Source organism: Chiloscyllium punctatum, chromosome 14 (assembly GCF_047496795.1).
Source record: "Chiloscyllium punctatum isolate Juve2018m chromosome 14, sChiPun1.3, whole genome shotgun sequence".
Classification (NCBI taxonomy): domain Eukaryota; kingdom Metazoa; phylum Chordata; class Chondrichthyes; order Orectolobiformes; family Hemiscylliidae; genus Chiloscyllium; species Chiloscyllium punctatum.
Window position 1 is genome coordinate 67,023,674 of NC_092752.1, and position 18,563 is coordinate 67,042,236.

The 18,563-nt window shown below is 45.4% G+C and overlaps 1 long non-coding RNA gene across 1 annotated transcript in view; it reads left to right on the plus strand.

Moving 5' to 3' along the window:
* Positions 1–18,563, plus strand: part of LOC140485495 (uncharacterized) — a 79,474-nt gene that overhangs the window by 32,967 nt on the left and 27,944 nt on the right. Inside the window, exon 5 of the long non-coding RNA XR_011962358.1 lies at positions 8,056–8,190. This is a non-coding gene — a long non-coding RNA (uncharacterized lncRNA). The remainder of the gene's footprint in view (positions 1–8,055; positions 8,191–18,563) is intronic.

Below are 18,563 nucleotides of genomic sequence, written 5' to 3' on the forward strand. Positions count from 1 at the left end.
AGCCGTCCCTTTACCTTTGAACATCTGCCTCCAATCAACTTTTGAAATTTCTTGCCTAATACCTTCAAAATGGGCCTTTCTCCAATTTAGAACTTCAACTTTTAGATCTGGTCTATCCTTTTCCATCACTATTTTAAAACGAATAGAATTATGGTCGTTGGTCCCAAAGTACTCCCCCACTGACACCTCAGTCACCTGCCCTGCCTTATTTCCCAAGAGTCGGTCAAGTTTTGTACCTTCTCTCATAAGTACATCCACATACTGAATCAGAAAACTGTCTTGTACACACGTAGGAAATTCATCTCCATCTAAACCTTTCACACTATGGCAATCCGAGTCGATGTTTGGAAAGTTAAAATCCCCTACCATAACTACCCTATTATTCTTACAGATAGCTGCGATCTCCTTACAAGTTTGTTTCTCAATTTCCCTCTGACTATTGGGGGTCTATAATGCAATTCCAACAAGGTGATCACCCCTTTCTTATATCTCAGTTCCACCCAAATAACTTCCCTGGATGTATTTCTGGGAATATCCTCCGTCAGCACAGCTGTAATGCTATCCCTTATTAAAAATGCCACTTCCCCTCCTCTCTTGCCTCCCTTTCTATCCTTCCTGTAGCATTTGTATCCTGGAACATTAAGCTACCAGTCCTGCCCATCCCTGAGTCATGTTTCTGTAATTGCTATGAGATCCCAGTCCCATGTTCCTAACCATGCCCTGAATTCATGTGCCTTCCCTGTTAGGCCCCTTGCATTGAAATAAATGCAGTTTAATTTATTACTCCTACCTTGTCCCTGCCTGCCCTCACTGTTTGACTCACTTCTGTTCTCAGCTGTACCCGTCTCAGATCGAGCTCCCAAAATCCTCCCTTTGTTTGTTACCACGTCCCATCCCTGCATTCCTCCAAATCCGTGTAAAGTCCTCCCATTCCTAAAACCTTCCCTGTATCTGTCACCTGTTCCAGCTTCCACAACCTTCCCTCTCTCTGTAAGATACACCCCTGTCCCAGTTACTGCAGCCCGCTGTATCACTAAATGCCAGTAGTCACTATAATATCAGAATAAGGTGTGAAAGCAGGAATACTGTACTGGGTTAGATGATCAGTCGTGATCATATTGAATGGTGGGACTGACTCTGTAGTCAAATGGCCGATACCTGCTCTTCTTTCCTGTGCTTCTCTATAAACTTACTAGCACCATAAACTCCTTCATGTCCCCACAATCCTCCCTACGTGTGTAAGCCCCTTCAGTCCCCACAGCACTCCCTGTCTCCAAAAACTCCTTCAGTCCCCACGACTCTTCCGATCCATGTAACCTGAATCATTCCCCACAAACCTCCCTAAATCCATAACCTCCAAAAGTCCCAACGACCCTCCTGATCTCCATAATCTCATCCAGACCCGATGACCCTCCCATTCAGAGTAACCTCCTTCAATCTTAGTGGGCAGCACGGTGGCACGGTGGTTAGCACTGCTGCTTCACATTGCCAGAGACCCGGGTTCATTTCCCGCCTCAAGCCACTGACTGTATGGAGTTTGCACATTCTCCCCGTGTCTGCGTGTGTTTCTTCCGAGTGCTCCGGTTTCCTCCCACAGTCCAAAAATGTGCAGGTTAGTTGAACTGGCCATGCTAAATTCCCCATAGTGTTAGGTGCAGGGGTAAACGTAAGGGAATGAGTCTGGGTGGGTGCGCTTCGGTGGGTCGGTGTGGACTTGTTGGGCCGAAGGGCCTGTTTCCACACTTTAAGTAATATGATCCTCCTGATCTGTGTAACCTCCTTAAATCCCAACAGCCCTCCATATCTCTTTGGCCTCTTTCAAGCACCACATCACTCCCCATATCCATATTGTTCTTCAGTCACCATGACACGGTAGCACAGGGTTTAGCACTGCTGCCTCACAGCGCCAGAGACCTGGGTTCAGTTCCCGCCTCAGGCGACTGTCTGTGTGGAGTTTGCACATTCTCCCTGTGTCTGCGTGGGTTTCCTCCGGGTGCTCCGGTTTCCTCCCACAGTCCAAACACGTGCAGGCCAGGTGAATTGGCCATGCTAAATTGCCCATAGTGTTAGGTAAAGGGGTAAATGTATGGGTGGGTTGCGGGTCAGTGTGGACTTGTTGGGCCGAAGGGCCTGTTTCCACATGGTAAGTAATCTAATCTAAAGACCGTCCCTATTTCCAAAGCCTGTTGAACCTGTAAGCTACCTTTTTCAGATTGAGAAACAAGAACTCCCATAACCCTTTCTGCTGTCAGTGTGAAACCATATAGTGTTACGCTGACAGTAGGTCGGGAGCTGGAATGTGTTTGAAAGGATATGTCAATAAATAATAACTGGACCCTCAGAAACACATTTAATAAAAAGAGAATGTGGTTTTGAGCCTGTTGGATTGTATTTTTATTGGTGTGAATATAAATGGCAGGATAGATACGGGTGTAGGAGTGGTTGTACCGAGGATACAGTTAATTTAAATTTTCAGAAACCTTTACACAAGTTTTAATAAGGACTAAGGAGTAACTTGGTAGAGAATAGGGCACCTTAACTGTCAGGAGGTGGGTGAGATATTAGACAAAATAGTGATGTCAGAATTTACTGTGGAGAAAGAGATGGAAGCCCAGGAAGTTGGGGAAATAAATAGCGATGTCATGGAAAGAATCCTCACCAGAGAAGAGAAAGTGCTGGAATCTTACAACAAATAAAGGTAGATCAATCCTCAGTAGCTCATTAGGTCTATCCTTGAATATTATGGGAAGCTAGCGAAGAGATTGCGGTGTCCCTAACAGAGATATTTATATTATCAACAGACACAGTGAGGTGTTGGAAGACTGGAGGGTGGCTAATGCTGTTCCATCACTTAAGGGCCACGGGGAGCAGCCAGGAAATTACAGCCGCGTGAGTCCAGTGATGGGGAGGTTGCTGGAGGAGATTCTGAGAGAAAGGAGCTACATATATTTGGAAAGGCAAGGGCTAATTAGAGATAGTCAGCATGGCTTTGTGAGTGGGAAACCATATTTCACAAACCGGATTGACTCTTTGAGGAGTTGGCCAAGAGATAGATGATTTCAGAGCAGTCAGCGTTGTCTACTTGGACTTCAGCAAAGCACTTGCGAAGGTTCCAAGCGATGTAGAACATCTAGTCAAGAGGAAGAAGGAAGCTAAATTTAGGTTGAGGAACCAAGGATCAGAAGCAGGGCTCTAGAGAGTTACATGGGCCAGCACAGTGGCTCAGTGGTTAGCACTGCTGCCTCACAGCACCAGGGACGCAATTTCCATTCCAGCCCCAGGCGACTGACTGTGTCGAGTTTGCACATTCTCTCCATGTCTGCGGGGGTTTCCGACAGGTGCTCCAGTTTCCATGCACAGTCCAAAGATGAGCAGGTTTGGTGAATCAGCCATGTGTTGTTCAATAAAGGGAATAGAGATAATCCTGGGAACTACAGACCTGTCAGTCTACTGTCTGTGATGTGCAGATTATTGGAGAGGATGCTGAGAGACAGGATTTATGATTCCTTGGAAAACCATAGTTTGATTACAGAGGGTCAGCATGGCTTTGTAAGGGACAGGTCATGCCTCACAAATCTTACTGAATCCTTTGAGAATGTGACAAAACACATTTATGGCTCATTGAGAAAGTACAGAGCATGGGATACAGGGAAACCTGCCAGTCTGGATACAGAATTCCTGGCCCATAGAAGACAGAGGGTGATGACAGATGGAAATCATTCAGCCTGCAACTCGGTGACCAGTGGTTTTCTGCATGGAGAGGTTCCAGGACCTCTGCTCATTGTGAGTTTATGAACGACTTGGATGTGTGAGTGGAAGAGTTGGTTAATAACTTTGCCAATGAGACGAAGGTTGGTGGAGTGGTGAATAGTGTGGACGGCTGTTGTAGGTTGCAACGGGACATTGACAGGATGTAGAGCTGGGCTGAGAAGTGGCAGATGAAGTCAAATCGGGAAAAGTGTGAAGTGACTCATTTTTCAGAATACAGGGGTAAAGGCAGAATACTGGATAGTATGGAGGAACAGTTGGATCTTGGATTTCATGACCAGAGATCTGTCAAATTTGTCACCCAAGCTGAAAATGTTGTTAAGAAGGATTATGTTGTATTGGTTTTCATTAGCTGGGGGATTGAGTTTTAAAGCCATGAAGTTATGCTGCAGCTCTCGAGATCCCTGTTTAGACCCCACTTCGAATATAGTGTTGAGTTTGGACCCTCTCATTATAGGAAGGATGTGAAAGCCTCAGAGAGCGTAAAGAAGAGATTACCAGGATACTGCCAGGACTGGAGAGCATGTCTTATGACGAAAGGTTGAGGGAGCTTCGGCTGTTCTCATTGGAGTGAAGAAGGGTGAGGGGCGACTTGGTAGAGGTAAACAAGATGGTCTGAGGCAAAAATAGAGTGAATAGTGAGAGTTTTCTTTATCCCATGGCATACATGGTACAAGTTGGCATAATTTTAAGGTGATTGGAGGATGGCTAAGGGGAGATTTCAGATGTAAGTTCTTTCCACAGAGAGTGGTGGGTGGGTGTAACTGGAGATTTAATAGACTCTTGGTTAGGCACATGGATGATAGTAAAATGAAGGTTATGTAGGTTAATTTGATCTTACAGTCGGGCAAAAGGTTGGAATGGCATCATGGCCGAAGGGTCTTCTGCTGTTTTGTTCGGTGTTCAATGTTCTGTTTGGAAAACTGGGTAATAAGTTCAGATCAATATAAAAGGATATGGCATTCATGAGGAGCTAGTCAACTGGATACAAAATTGGGCTTGATGGTCAGAGACAGAGGGTGATGGGAGACATGTTTTTCTGACAGGAGACATGTGACCAGCAGTGGAGTGGGTCCCCTATTGTTTGTCATTTGGATAAATGGTTTGGATGGGAGTATTGGTTTCCTGGTAAGTTTTTTTTGGGTGACACTGACATTGGTGGTAAAATGGACAGTGAAGAAGGTTGTCTGTGGTTCAACAGGATGAACTTTACTGCTGGGATAGTGGGCTGAAGAATAGCAGATGGGGTTTACTTAGATAAATGCAAAATGTTCAATTTTCTTAAAACAAACCAGGGTGGGACTTGTACAGTTAATGTTCGGGCCCTGGGTAGTGTTGTCAGTCAGAGACCCAGGGATGCAGGTACACAGTTCTTTGAAAGTGGTGTCACAGGTAGACAGGTTGGTGACACAGGCGTTTGGGGTGGTTACCTTCATTGGGCAGAGCATTGAGAGTAGGAGTTGGGATGTCAAGATGTTGCTTGACCTGCTGTACTTTTCCAGTACCACGACTATCTAGACTCTGGTTTCCAGCATCTGCTGCCCTTGTTTTTACCATGTTGTATCTGCACAAGACACTGGTGAGGTCACCGTAAAAGCATTGCTGATATGTCGGGAGAACTCATCAGGTTCCCTTACCTCCTTTAGGGAAGGACATCTGACATTCTAACCTGGTCTGGCTAACATGTGACTCCAGACCCACAGCAATATGGCTGACTCTGTGCTACCCTCTGGGCAATTCACAGTGGGACAAAGAATACTGGTCCAATCAGTGACACCCACATCGCATTAATGAATAAATTAAAATACATCTGTCCCTACTTATCTCTGCAAACCCCTCCATCTTCAACAATCCGTACTGACTTTGTAACACCGTTCAGTCCAGAACCACTCTCTGTAACACTCTCACCACCTCCAGCACCTTCACCTCTCCCTGTTCCTTTTGTACCATTAAACCCTGATCATGATCCCCCTTCCCACTGCCCTCCTCCTGCTAGCTGACCCTTTGCAATCCCTTTAACACTTACTCCTCAAATATTATCTTACTTCAGGATTTGAAGTACTTTTTGGTGATCTGCTTAGCCTCATAATCTAATATGATCCATTTTGTCCTGAGTGAGGGACGGGTGGGAATTTCTTGCTGAGGTTTTATCTGTTTCAATGGAATGTCCTTCTGTTGAGTGTTTTACACTGTTCCCTCAAATGTTTTCCACTGTTCATTTACAGACACATATTTCAGTCTGTTTAGCCTGTTTATCTTGGTCAGTTCTCCTTTCAACCTCATGTAACTGGCTATTTTTGTTTCTAGTTGTAATTTGTCCTTTCTGTGATTCACTTTAAAAGTTTAAATTCCTTCAAACTGCATTTTATCACAATTTTCCAGAGGATCTCGCCAGGTGACATTACTCAGTCACTAAATTCCATCACACAACAGTCAGTCTGACATGGTTACATCCCTAGCCAGTTGCACAGTGTGTTATTCAAAGAAACATTGAAGAAGAATCTCCCAACCCCTCTTGCAATATCACTGTTGTCAGTGTGATTGACAAAATAATACAAATATTGAAGTTCCACTGAATTATCCCCAAGCCTTTGTTAACGATTCCAATGAGTTCCTTTGTAATGCAGTGATGAGCAATGAAATGCTGTTCGGTGACTAAAACTGTTCTGCTGCTTGTGTCCTTGGCAAGTCGTAGCTAGAATTTACATTCAGACTGACTCTACTTCATGATCTGCAGTCAAATGCGTTCTGTGTAATGCCTTTGTTATCCATTATTGTTAGCGTTACCCATTTTGCCTGAGTTTCCACAAAATTGAGAACCATTGAATATTTTTGTTCACCCTGTATCCATGTCTCCCTGGTGTCTAAATCTCATTTATCTCTGAGTCTTAAATCCATCTACCTTATTGCAGAGACGTTGTCTATTCAAAATAAAACATAACTTACTCTTTCCCACAATTTTTGTCATAAATCTGTTCACTGACGTACAATTTTAGTTAAACTTGGTCCCATCCTTTTCCTTCCTGCTTGTCTTCAGCCACATTCCCATGCTGTTCCGATTCGTCACCTTTTCTCTTTGAATTTGGAAAGCTCCTTTCACCTGGACCCTGTCCCAGCATCCTCTCTGTCCATAAGCCTACCGACATGATTGGTCAGGACACTGGTCCCAGCACACTTCCAGGGGACTATCCGAATAGAGTATTTTTTAAAATTTGGTATGGGATGTAAGTGTCTCTGGCGGACCAGTCTTTTCTTGCCCAGCACTAGCTGCCCTTGAGCTTAGTAACTTACTCGGCCATTTCAGAGGGTAATTGAAAGGCAAACACTTTGCTGTGGGTATGTCGTGCAGACCACGTGAGGATGGGCAGATGTTCTTCTCTAAAGGACAAGTGTTTGGATTTGTTGTACATCAGCAATGGTCTCATACTTATTTGCGGATTGTTAATTAGTATTATTAAAATTATTCATTTCAAATTCCACCATTTTTGATGGTGGGATTCCAGCCTGCATCCCTTGAACATTAGCTGAGGTTTGGGATACATGCTCTAGCAATAATACCACTCGGCCATCACTTCACCTGCTCACAGGTTGCTCATTCTTGACCGGTTATATCAGTGCATCATGAAGCAAAACCTGTTCTTCCAACACAATTATGTGTTGTTGTGGTTTTGTTCGCTGAGCTGGGAATTTGTCTTGCAAACGTTTCGTCCCCTATCGAGGTGACATCCTCAGTGCTTGGGAGCCTCCTGTGAAGCGCTTCTGTGCTGTTTCCTCTGGCATTTATAGTGGCCTGTCTCTGCCGCTTCCGGTTGTCAGTTCGAGCTGTCCGCTGTAGTGGCCGGTATATTGGGTCCAGGTCGATGTGTTTGTTGATAGCTTCACAGGAGGCGCCCAAGCACTGAGGATGTCACCTAGACAGGGGACGAAACGTTTGCAAGACAAATTCCCAGCTCAGCGAACAGAACCACAACAACGAGCACCCGAGCTACAAATCTTCTCCCAAACTTTGAACAATTATGTGTTCCTGATATCTTCCAGCACTCTGGTGATATCACTTAGTCTCTCGCTCTTGCTCTCGTTTTCGCGCTCTCTCTTCCTTTTTCTCTCTCTATGCAGCTACACCAGATCCTGAGCCAACAGAATTCTCCACTCCAGAGAGATGAGGGAGCACAGGCCAGGGATGGAGACTGGGATTTTCCAGATCTCTATAGTGGTACTCAGTGCCATTTTTAATCCTGACCACATCAGTCTAATTTCCCATTTTGTCTATTCCTCTCTCTCCTGTAGGTACTCAGGAAGGGTCAGACTCAATTAACTTCCCAGCTGCTGGGTGTCTCTTCCTTCACCACATTGAAGATGTTTGGTCTGCCAGAGAGACAAAGGGCAGGGAGATCTGGAGCCCTCAATATATCCTGCAGTGAGGTAAGATCACTCACAGTGCACAGAACAGAGAGCAACAAGATGGCTCCAAACATCAGGTAACAAGACATGACATAGATACAGTTCTGGAGGGGGAGCACAGTACACATACACCCCAGGCTCAATCACCACTCCTAATGTAAGTTCTGTTGTACTAAGACTCACTACTCTGCAACAGTGTATCTATGGCATGTCTTGTGCACTAGTGTCTTCAATAATTTGTAACTCCTATAACAGTTCCTATTTCTGTAACCTCCTCCTAGCCCAATAGTCCCTCCACATACTTGAAATGTACTGCATTCCGGACTACCATCCCTATCGCTGTAACTTGCTTCATTGTCCAAAACATTCCTTATCTCGGTGGTCTCCTCCTCCAATAACTGGAGACAGAGCCATGCAGCACGGAAGCTGTTCTTTCAACCCAACTAGTCCATGCTGACCAGAGTCCATGGATAAGTCACGTTTCCCAGTATTTGACCCGTATACCTTCAAACCTTCGCCTCCCCATGTACCTGCACAACATTTCCATGTTGTAATTGTACTTTTCTCTACCATTTCCCCTGGAAGCTCATTCCATAACTGCACCATCCTCTGTGTAGAAAATTTTCTCCTAAAATCTTTTTTCTTTCCTCTCCCATCTCATATTTATGCCCACTGGAACACAGAACATGACAGCGCAATACAACCCCTTCTGCCTTCAATTTTGCGCCAACCTGTAGACCCAATCTGAAGCTAATCGAACCAACACTATTCCAATTCTTGTCCATATGCCTCCCCAAAGACTGTTGAAATGCCTTTAAAGTTGGCCCCGACTATTCTGAGTAAAGAACCTACCGCTGGCATCTATCCCATATCTATTTATTAATATTAATATCTACCTCAATTTAAAGCTATCTCCCCTCGTGCTAGACACCGCCATCCAAGAGAAAAGGCTCTCGCTGTCCAACCCATCTCACCTGCTGATTATCTTATATATCTCAATTAATTGACCTCAAACACATTCTCTTGAACAAATACAACTTAAAGTCCCTCAGCCTTTCCTCATAAGACCTTCCCTCCATACCAGGTAACTTCCGAGTAAATCTCCTCTGAATCATGTCCAAGGCTTACACATCCATCCTGTAATGCAGTGACCTGAACAAATGTGGCCACACCAGAGTTTTGTACAGCTGCAGCATGATCTAATGATTCCGAAACTCAATCCCTCGACCAATACAAGCTCACACACTGAATGGCTTCTTAAACCTGGGAGGCAACTTTCAAGGATCTATGTACATGGACATAGAGATCTCTGTTCATCTACACTACCAACAATCTTAACCATTATCCCAGTACTCTGTGTTCCTGTTACTCCCTCCAGAGTGAATCGCCTCACACCTTTCAACGTTAAACTCCATTTGCGAACTTTCAGTCCTGCTGTGCTGCTTATCGCAACCTTTCTGTAATCTATAACATCCTTCGTCACTATCCACAACTCTACCAACCCTTAGTGTCTTCTGCAAATTTACTAACCCATCCTTCAATGCCCTTGTTCAGGTCATTTATATAAATGACAGCAACAGTGGACCCAAAACACATCCTGGCAGTATCCACTAGTAACTGAACTCCAGGATCAGTCTTTCTCATCAACCACTACCCTCTGCCTTCTTTCAGTGAGCCAATTTCTGATCCAAAATGCTTAATCACCCACAATCCCATGCCTCCGTATTATCGGCAATAGCCTACCATGGGGAACCTTAACAAACGCCTTACTGAAATACATATACACCACATCAACTGCTTCACCCTCATCCATCTCTGTCTTTGTTCTCCTTCTTAAAGATCTCAATAAGGTTTGTGAGGTACAACTTACCCATCACAAAATCGTGTTGACTATCCCTAATCAACTTGCTCATCTCCAGATGAATATAAATCCTATCCCTTACAAGCCTTTCCAACACTTTACCCAGAATCAAATTAAGACTCACACATCTATAACTACCAGGATTGTCTCCACTCCCCTGCTTGGGGTGGCACGGTGGCACAGTGCCTCACAGCACCAGAGAACCGGCTTCAACTCCTGCCTCAGCCAACTGTCTGTGTGGGGTTTCCACATTCTCTCCGTGTCTGTGTGGGTTTCCTCCGGGTGTTCCGGTATCCTCCCACAGTCCAAACTGTGCAGGTTAGGTGAATTGGCAGCTAAGTTGCCCATAGTGTTAGGTGAAGGGATAAATTAAGGGAATGGGTCTGGGTGGGTTGCTCATCAGAGGGTCGGTGTGGACATGTTGGCTGAAGGGCCTGTTTCCACACTGCAAGTAATCTAATCTAAGGGGATAACATTTGCTCTCCTCCAACCTTCTGGCACTATTGCAGTAAACATTGATGACATAAACCTCAAAGCCAAAGGCTTGGCAATCTCCTTCCTGGATTCCCAGAGAATCCGAGAATAAATCCAATCCAGCCCCGGGGACTTATCTATTTTTAGACTTTACAGAATTGCGAACACATCTCCTCCTTCTGCACTTCGATCCAATCTAGTTATGAACTCCATTGCCATGGGGTAAAGACGTTGGCTAATAACCTTATCTGTATCCCTCGTGGTTTTAATCATCGTCCTGCGATTTGTATCATTGAAGGACAATGATACAAATAGTTCTGCTCGGGTCCCTGCCACTAGTTTGCCACAATGTTCTTGGATACACTTGTTCAGGACCTAGTGCTTTCTCTACCTTTGTGTTCTAAGACCTCCAACACCACCTCTTCTGGAAAGATAACTCTTTTCAAGCCATCACCATTTCTTTAACTGACTTGTCTGCAGTAATTTCTGACATAAAATGTTCATGTAGGGTATCACTCATGGATGGCCGTATTGATCTTTGCAGGGCCCTAGTGTCCCTCTAGTTGCTTTTTTGTACTTGTGCGCTGTAGAATTTCCTTGCATTCTCATTGACCTAAAATGCCAAATCTATCTCATCCCCCTATGCTGCTTTCCACCTTATCCAGCCTCTCAGTTTCTGTCAAACCCTCCAGTATCAGTAACATTTTCGTCAATCTTTGCTCCATTTACACTTTCAGGAAATGCTTCCTAAAGCAGGAAGATCAGAATTCTATGCAGTACTCCAACTGGGCACCCAGCAATGCCTTATACAGCCATATCATGATGTACCAACTCAGTTAGTCAATGCTGTGACCCATGAGAGTAAGTCTGCAAAATGCCCTTTCCCCACCCTGTCCATGTGTGATGCCACATCCAAGGATCAATGTAACTGGACTCCTTGGTCTCTCTCTCTGTTCGCCAACACTTCCTAGGGCCCGACCATTAATTGTGTTAGTCTTCCCTAGTTTGTTTCAACAACATCCATCACCTGAATTCAACTCCATCTTTCATTCCTTGGCCCACTGGCTCAGTTGTTGGAGATCCCCTTCGATAACTGTATTCCCTGCGCACTATAAGCCGTGTTCTATCCGGACTTTCAACAACAAGCTTACTAACAATGACTCCTATGCCCTTACAGAAATAATGTCTGTAAATGATGCATAACAGTGGATCTAGTAATGTTCCTTATGGCACACTGCTGGTGATAGGCCCGGAGTCTGCACAACAACCCTCTCCCACCACTCTCTGTCTCCCAGTGTCTAGCCAATTTTGTATCCAGTTGGATAGCTCTCCCTGCTTCCATGTGATCTAACCTTATTAACCAGTGTTCCACGCTGAACCCTGTCCAAGGCCATGCTGTGGTCAGTATAGACAAAGTCTCCTGTTCTTAGTCACCTCTTCTTCAACAAACTCAGTCAAGTTTGTGAGACACTACTTGTGCAGGCTTCCAGCTCATCACCCGGGGCTGTCACTGATATAAATACCTCTTTAAGGGGCACTTCTTCCTGAGTTTCCCCCAATGTCCTCAGATATACATGATTAGCTCCAGGGATTTGTCTATTTTTTTTATGCATTTTGAAATCTCCGGCAACTCCTGTTCTGATATGCGGAGGCTTTTGAAGACTTTATTTCCCTGACTTCCCCAGTCTTTAAGTTCTGATGTGAAATTTTCGTTAAGGATCTCACCCATCTCCTGTTGTTCCACACATGGATTATCCCATTGATCTTCAAGGGGACACATTCTGTGCCGAGTTAATCTTCTGTCGTTAGTATTCATGTAGAATCCCTTTGGATTTTCCTCAGCATTATCAGCCAAAGTTTACTCAGGTCTCCTCCTGGCCCTACTGCTCTCCCTCTTCAGTGAATTACTGTACCCACAATGTTCTTCGAGGAATCCAGCTGGCCATATATGACGTGGACTGCCTTTTTCTTGACCAGAACCTCAATATCCCCAGTCATCCAGAATGTTCTACTTGTAATCAGCATTGTCCTTCACAATAACAGAAATACTCTCACCCTGAAGTCTCATTTTATCGCTCTTTTGAAAACTTCCACCTGCCTGAGGTCCATTTACCTGCAAATAGTCTCCACTATCAACTGTTAAAAGCCCTTGACCAATACCTTCTGGATTGGCGCAGGACAATGTTGATGTTTCACTTATGGACCAGGCCTCTCCTTTTCCATAACTGTTTTCAAACTAATATAGTTGTGGTCACTTTTTCAAAGTGCTCCCCAACTAACACCTCAGTCCCTTTCCCTACTTTTTTCCCCAAGGGGAGGTCAGATTTTGCCCTTTTCTCCAGGGGGAAGGTGAACAATCAGTGGTAATTGTGTACATCAGTACACATGACATAGATACAGTTAGGTGGGTTCTGGTCAAGTGAATATTGAGAGTTAGGTAAGAAGTTAAAAAAACAGGACTACAAGGGCAGTGAGCTCCAGATTACTCCCAGTGCCGCTCGTCATTGATTACGGAAATAGAAAGATAAGCTGATGAATGAGTGCCTGAGGAGCTGGTGGAGGGGCAAGAGTTTTTACGTCTTGGATCATTGGGATCTCTTCTGCAGTAGAGGTGACCTGGACAAGGAGAACTGGTTAGACTTGAACCAGAGGGAGATTTGCTAGTGTTACCTGCGAGGGCTTAATCTGGTTTGCCAGGCGATTAGGATTCTGAAAAAGAGAGAGACCATCGGCCAGTCAGAGGAAAATACGCCAGCCACTGTGAGCAACTTTCCTATTCAGGATATCCAGGGGCACAGTCAAGGGACGGAAACGACTTCTGGTTTAAAGGGCATTTGTTTCATGAGGCCTGGCTGGTAAGGCAGGTGAGCTCAGAGCATGGATTGGCTCTGGGGACTGGGATGTTATAGCCATAATAGAAACATGGCTGAGAGAAGGGCAGGACTGGCAGCTCAGTGTTCTGGGATACAGAAGGTACAAGTGTGACAGAAAGATAAGTAAATGAGGAGAGGGAGTGGGCTTTTGATAAGGGAGAGCATAACAACAGTGGTCAGAGAGGATATTCCTAAAGAGTCATCAAATGAGGCCATATGGTTAGGAGTTAGAAAGAAGACGGGGGCGGTCACTTTGTTGGGACTATATTACAGACTCGCAAATAGCCAGCGGATATGAGAAGAGAAGACGTGTAGAGAGATTGTAGGTAGGTGTTGGAATAAGGGAGCAGTATTGATTGGAGGTTTTAATTTCCCCTGGATTGACTTGTGCACTCAGAGACTAAAAGGCCCATATGGGTAACAATTTGTCAAATGCGTCCAAGAAAGTTTCCTTGACCAATATGTAGACGGTCCTACTCTACTCAGGTGGGCGCAACATTGAATCTCCCCTGAGTAAACGAGATGAGGAAGTGACTGAAGTGTCAGTCGGAGAGCACTTTGTGTCCAGTGACCGCAACTGTCTTAGTTTTAACACAACTACAGAAAATGATAGGAGAGGTTCACAGGTTAAGAAGCTATGCTGGAACACAACCAGTTTTGGGGCCATGAAGAGCTTGGGGCCAAGCAGAGCTTGGGTGGGTGAGTATGTTTGAAGGAAAAGAAACGACTGGAAAATGGGAGGCTTTTAAAAGTGTGATACTGAAAATACAGGGTCAGTATGTACCTGTTAGGGTGAAGGGAAAATGGCAGGTTAGGGATCCCTGGCTGATGAGGGATATTGAGGCTCTGGTCTGGCAAATGAAGATGGTATACATTGGGTTTAAGGGTTCCATATCTACCGAACCTCTTCCACCCGAAAGACACAATCAATCTGTGAAGACCCTATAATCTTCTCAGGTCTCTGCCACACTCCGACCTGTAGAACCCACTCCAGTCCCTGTGACTGTGCCAATCCAGTTCCAAAAGGAACCACGATCTGTGTAACATGCTCTCATCAGAATCACCCACCCTGTCAATGTAAGCTCTTCCAGTATTTCCACCCATCTACTCATCTACATAAACTTCTTCAGCCCTTACACCCCTATCTGTGTTAACAACAACCTCCCCAACAACACTTCCCCACTTAGGCCAAACTGGAGAAGATTACTAATGCTCCTTTATCTGTGTAACTGTCTCCAATCAAAATTGCTGTTCTTATCTCCAGGAAAATCTGTCCGATTCCATATTCTCCATGTCTAAATAAGACCAGAACTGAAGAATTTCGATATTTCTTAACCTGTTCAGTCCTGACAACTTCCATATGTGTGTTTTTTCTTCCAGCCTATACAATCTACATTATCGCTGTAATCTGCTCCATCCCCTAAATAGTCCCTGTCAGTATAAACTAGCACTGTCCTACCACTATCCTTATCCCTGTAAACTGATCCATCCCTCCCAACCTCCCCATCTCCATGAACTCCTACAGCTCTCCACATTTCTGTAACTTCCTGTGGCTCTATGGTCCTCCCTCCTTGTCAAACCACCTGCAGTCCCCACATCCCTCCCAATCTGGGTCCTCTGCTCCAGATCAGACCATTGCTATCTCTGTAAACACCTCCACCTCTGACAACTCTACCCATTTGTGTAACCTGGTTCAGACCCTATTCTCTCCAGCTTCCTGAATCCTCTTCCTGAAATTGCAATCAAAATCATGTTTATGATAAATCCATCAGTGCTTAAACCTTCCTCAACTCAGTAACCTCTTGCAGTCCGAACAAAACACCTAAACTGTGAAACTTTTCATTTCCCTACAATCCTCCCTCCCTCTCTCTTCAAATGCCTTCATTACCATGTAACCTCACAATTACTGTATCCTCCTTTTGGTACTGCAACACTCCTAATGTCTGCAAAATCCTCCTGTCTTGATATCCCTCCCTATCTCTGTAACCTCCACCACCCAGTGCCCTTTTGGGGAACCTGGCAGAGGAGGGAAGATTTGTCGAGTCCGCGCCATGTTACGGAGGTAGAATCCTGGGAATTACAGATTTGGTCGAATGTCTGTGAAGTGCAGATTATTGGAGAGAACTCTAAAGACAGGATTTATGACTACTTGGTAAACCATAGTTAAACTTTAGAAGGTCAGCGTGGGTTTGTCAGGGGCAGGTCATGCGTCACAAATCTTACTGAATTCTTTGAGGATATGGCAGAATATGTTGAAGCTCATTCAGAAAATAAGGAGGCATGGGATACAGGGAAATCTGTCTGTCTGGATACAGGATTGGATGGCACAGAGAAGACAGAGTATAGGAGCAGATGGACAGTATTGAGCCTGGAGCTCAGTGACCAGTCGTGTTCTGTAACAATCGGCTCTGGGACTCTGCTCTTTGTGATTTTTATAAATGACTTGGATGTGGATGTTGGAGAGTGGGTTAGTAAGTTTGCCAATCTGGTGGAGTGGTGGGTAATGTCAAGGGCTGTTGTAGGTTGCAATGGGACATTGACAGGGCGCAGAGCTGGGCTGGAAATGGCAAATGGAGTTCAAGCTGGAAAAGTGTGAAGTGATTTATTCTGGAAGATGGAATTTGAATACAGAATACAGGGTGAAAGGCAGAATGATTGGCAGGGTGGAGGATCAGACAGATCAAGGGGTCCATGTCCATAGAACCCGCAAAGTTGCCACGCACGTTGATAGGGTTGCTAAAAATGCATATGTTGTGTTGGCTTTCCTTAGCAAGGGGATTGATTTTAAGAACAGTGAGGTTTTACTGCATCTTTATCGTGTCCTGGTGAGACCACACTTGGAATATTGTGTTCAGTTCTGGTCCTGTCTTTACAGGAAGGATGTGCAAGTTTTAGAGAGCGTACACAGGAGATCTACCAGGATGCTGCCTGGAAAGGATGGCATTTCTTATGAAGAAAGGTTGAGAGGGCTAAGGCTTTTCTCATTGGAGTGAAGAAAGGGATAGGACAATGTGGTAGAGGTGAACAAGATGATGAGAGTCACAGAGAGAGTGAATAGTCAGAGGCTTTTTCTCCTATGGCATTAATGGCTATTACAAGGGGGTGTAATTTTAAGGTGAATGGAGGACGGATAAAAGGATAGATGCAGCGGTGAAGGAGGCCCGGGACCTCCATGTCCTCGGCAGAGTGGGAGGGGGAGTTGAAATGTTGGGCCACGAGGCGGTGTGGTTGATTAGTGCTGGAGATGTTCCCTAAAGCGCTCTGCTAGGAGGCGCTCAATCTCCCCAATATAGAGGAGACTGCATTGGGAGCAACAGATGTAATAAATGATATTAGAGGATATGCTGGTAAAACCTTGGATGTGGAAGGCTCCTTTATGGACTTGGATAGAGGTGAGGGAGGAGGTGTGAGCGCAGGTAGTCATGGAGGGAACGGTCTTTGCGGAGGAGGAAAGGGGTGGGGGGGGGAAATATATTCCTGGTGGTGGGATCATTTTGGAGGTGGCGGAAATGTCGGTGGATGATTTGGTTTATGCGAAGGTTGGTAGGGTGGAAAGTGAGCACCAGGGGAGGGGTGGTGTCTGAGGGTGGAGGTGCGGGATGTGGACGAGATGCGTCGGAGGTCATCTTTAACCATGTGGGAAGGGAAATTGTGGTCTCTAAAGAAGGAGGCCATCTGGTGTGTTCTGTGGTGGAACTGGTCCTCCTGGGAGCAGATATGGTGGAGGCGGAGGAATTGGGAATACGGGATGGCATTTTTGCAAGAGGTAGGGTGGGAAGAAGTGTAATCCAGGTAGCTGAGGGAGTCGGTGGGTTTGTAAAAAATGTCAGTGTCAAATCGGTTGTCATTAGTGGAGATGGAGAGGTCCAGGAAGGGGAGGGAGGTGTCAGAGATGGTCCAGGTAAATTTAAGGTCAGGGTGGAATTTGTTGGTGAAGTTGATGAATTGCTCAACCTCCTCGCGGGAGCATGAGGTGGCACCAATGCAGTCATCAGTGTAGCGGCAGAAGAGGTGGGGAGTGGTGCCGGTGTAACTATGGAAGTTACACCGTAACTACGTAGCCAACAAAGAGACAGGCATAGCTGGGTCTCATACGTGTGCCCATGGCTACCCCTTTGGTCTAGAGGAAGTGGGAGGATTCGAAGGAGAAATTGTTAAGGATGAGGACCAGTTCAGCCAAACGAATGAGAGTGTCGGTGGAAGGGTACTGTTGGGGACATCTGGAGAGGCAAAAACAGAGGGCTTGGAGGCCCGAGTCATGGAAGATGGAGGTGTAGAGGGATTGGATATCCATGGTGAAGATGAGGCATTGGGGGCCGGAGAAACGGAAGTCTTGAAGGAGGTGGAGTGCATGGGTGGCGTCTCGAACATATGTGGGGTATTCCTGGAATAAGGGGGATAGGACAGTGTCGAGATAGGTAGAGATGAGTTCAGTGGGGCAGGAGCATGCTGAGACAATGGGTCGGCCAGGGTAGTCAGGCTTGTGGATCTTGGGAAGGAGGTAGGACGGGGCAGTGCGGGGTTCCTGGACTGTGAGGTTGGAAGCTGTGAGTGGGAGATCTCCTGAGGTGATGAGGTTCTGTATTGTCTGGGAGATGATGGTTTGGTGATGGGGCGTGAGGTCTTGGTCGAGGGGGCAATAGGAAGAGGTGTCCTCGAGTTGGCGTATGGCTTCAGCGGTGTAGAGGTCAGTGTGCCAGACTACTATTCTGAGTAAAGAACCTACCTCTGACATCTGTCCCATATCTATTAATTAATATTAATATTAATTACTATCTCAATATAAAGCTATTTGCCCTCGTGTTAGGCATTGCCATCCGAGGGAAAAGGCTCTCGTGGTCCCAACCATGTCACCCTCTGATTATCTTATATGTCTCAATTAATTGGACTTAATCTCTTCTCTCAAACAAAAACAGATTCAAGTCCCTCAGCCTTCCTCATAACACCTTCCCTCTGTAACAGGTAACATCTTAGTAAAACTCCTCGGAACCCTTTCCGAATATTTTAACATCCTTCTTCTCATGCGGTGACCTGGACCATAGGCAACACTCCAAATGCGGCCGCACCAGAGTTTTGTACAGCTACAGAATTATCTCATGGTTCCGAAACTCAATCCCTGTACCAATAAAAACTCACACGCTGAATGCCTTCTGAACAACCCTATCAAACTGGGTGGCAACTTTCAG